General features: G+C 54.3%; 1 protein-coding gene across 1 annotated transcript in view; it reads left to right on the forward strand.

The window, feature by feature from the left end:
* Positions 1 to 876: 876 nt before the first annotated feature.
* Positions 877 to 2,441, forward strand: part of RGS8 (regulator of G-protein signaling 8) — a 16,687-nt gene continuing 15,122 nt past the window's right edge. Inside the window, exon 1 of the mRNA XM_009892833.1 lies at positions 877 to 940. The gene's annotated coding sequence lies outside the window, so the exon portion shown is untranslated. The remainder of the gene's footprint in view (positions 941 to 2,441) is intronic.

Genomic DNA, 2,441 nt, shown 5'->3' on the forward strand with positions numbered 1-2,441 from the left:
AACCAGTGACCCACCTTAGAGCTTGTGCAGTCTGTGTGACACCCAGGTGCTGTTACTGACGGCCGGGGGTCTGTGCTGCAGCCCTACCATGTGGGTGCCGTGGGTTAGGTTCTCGTTAGAGTCACTGGGGTGCACTGGACACCTCATCTACATCCTCTGGAGGATGGAGGTGTGGGTGCAGGAGAGAAAAGGGAATGGGAGACTACCGTGGGGTGAGCGTGCCGAGGGAGGTCGCAGGGAGCCTGCTGCCGGGCAGGGAGCCAGTGGGGACCGCACGCATCAGGTGCGGGAAGGGGAGATGGATGAAAGGGGTCTGTCACATCACTGACTTGCCAGGTGGATTTTTTTCTTCTTCCATCCCATGCCCTGCAATAAGGTGCCCCTTAATCATTTTATTTGCCCCTGCTGACACCGGAGCTCTTTAATTAAACTCTCCCAATCCCTTCTGTCTGTGGCAACCCTTGATGATCAGTGATCTGAGGGCAGCAACCTTCCCTAAACCTCAGAGGAGCCGATTAAAAGGATGCAGGCGGATGCTTTATTCCAACATACCGAGGGTGACAACAGTGAGCGCTTTCGCAGGCATCTCTCCCCCCCTTCCCCCCTCCCTCCCTCCCTTCCCCGCTCCCCCCAGATGCTCCCTGCCAGCATTTGCCATCCGTCGCCCGTGCGGAGCGGTTCCCCCATCACCGACGGGGGAGAAAAGCTGGGGCTTTGCGGCCAGGTGAGCCGGGCGGTGGGGCGAGGAGGGATGCGGTGGGACGTGCCCGATAAGGGGGGCTGGAGAGAGGTGGGGAGGGCAGGGGAGGGGTGTCCAAGTGTGACTTTCAACCCCGCGCAGGGGGTTGTCTCTGAAGAAGACCGCTCTGCTCTCTCCCCAGAGCCTCTCTGGCCACGCTGTCAGCACAGAGCCACCGGCAGAGAGGACAGGTCAAAGGCAGTGAGTATCTTTTTCTCTGTGTCTGTCTGTCTGTCTGCAGTGCCTCTGTGCTAAGGTTTGGGTTTTTTTTCTGGCTTTCTCTGCATGTGAATGGATGGTCTTAATCTCTTGAAGCCCCTAAGGTCTCATGGGTTTGTTTTTTTTTTTTTTTTTTAACCTTTTTGCTGCTAATTTTTTCTGTTGGGATGGCTTCTTTATCTTTGTTCAGGTGATCTGGGGTGGTTTGATAACCCGAATGTCATAATCACATCCCTCCCTTCCTGTCTCCCAAGGAGAAAGCCCCAAAACACATCCATGCTGAGACTGGCAATTCTCCTTGGCCAGGGTCCTCTCATAGAGGGAGAGGTAGGATGAATGATGGAGCAGGAAGCAAAAAACCTCACCATGGACCCCTACAAGAATGCCTTTACCACACACCATAGATTATATTTCTAAAGTCATAACTGACTGGCTTTATTTGCTATCGGAGGAAAAATCCGTGGGGATGTCAGCCCAGCAGTAGGATTGCCTTCACAGGAAATACAGGTCTCAGCGTCCGTGAAGTCACCCAGACTTTGGGATCACAGGGAAGTTTGGTGCTGCTCAGCTGTGCAGGTTATTCTTGTGGGGGCTGGCAAGAGGGTGGGAGCGGGGGCGAGCAGAAGGCTGTTTCATAACAGTACCCCAAAAAGCAGGCTGCTAGAGGAGGCTGCGAGGGAGAGGGCACCCGGCTCCGCTGCCAGCCATCACTTTGAAGCGACAGTGGGAAAGAGGACTAGGGGCTGCTGGACTCTAGGAAGTCATGTGCCGTGGCCCCACATGCGAGTGAGGCTGTTAATGAGGAAATTTAAAGGGACTTAAGGAATTACAAGGATTGATTTCAGTTAAAGCGCATCGAAGCAGCCGGTCAGGGTAGGGATTAAGGAAATGCACTCACTGGCATGTAGCGCAATCCCAGTTCCATTAATTTAGTTGGGAAGAGGCTTTGTGCGTTTTTAATGTAATCAGATTTTAAAAGGGACGTTGTGATGGGCAGCCCAAGCTCTGGGATCTCCCCAGGCCCCAGCAGAGCAGGGTCCTGGCTCCTTTGCACACAGTCTCTGCTCTCATCAGCTCCTTTGTCTCCTCCTCAGTTGTTCCCTCTGGCCAAGAGGACAAGGAGGTTATCTGGAGCTTGGCCCTATCCTGGCAAATGAGAAACCTTTGCCCTTTGCTCACTGTACAGTCCTGCTCTCTGTCCCATCGATCTCCTGGCTGGTGGACCTCGCCTTCACTCTCTGATGTGAGATGTGTTCAACCAGCTGCCCATGTGCTAAGGCTCACGGAGTCCCTGCCACCCCCTCTGTCCCTCCCTCCTTTCCTCCCTCCCTCCCTCCCTCCCTCCCTCTTTCTATCCATCCATGTGCCCATCCACCCAACCTTCCAGCCAGCCAGCCAGCCAATCAGTCATCCATCCAACCTTCCATCAATCCATCCAGCCAAACTTTCATCCATCCATCCATCCATCCATCCATCCATCCAT

The sequence above is a fragment of the Charadrius vociferus genome, unplaced genomic scaffold (assembly GCF_000708025.1).
Source record: "Charadrius vociferus isolate BGI_N301 unplaced genomic scaffold, ASM70802v2 scaffold39, whole genome shotgun sequence".
Taxonomy (NCBI): domain Eukaryota; kingdom Metazoa; phylum Chordata; class Aves; order Charadriiformes; family Charadriidae; genus Charadrius; species Charadrius vociferus.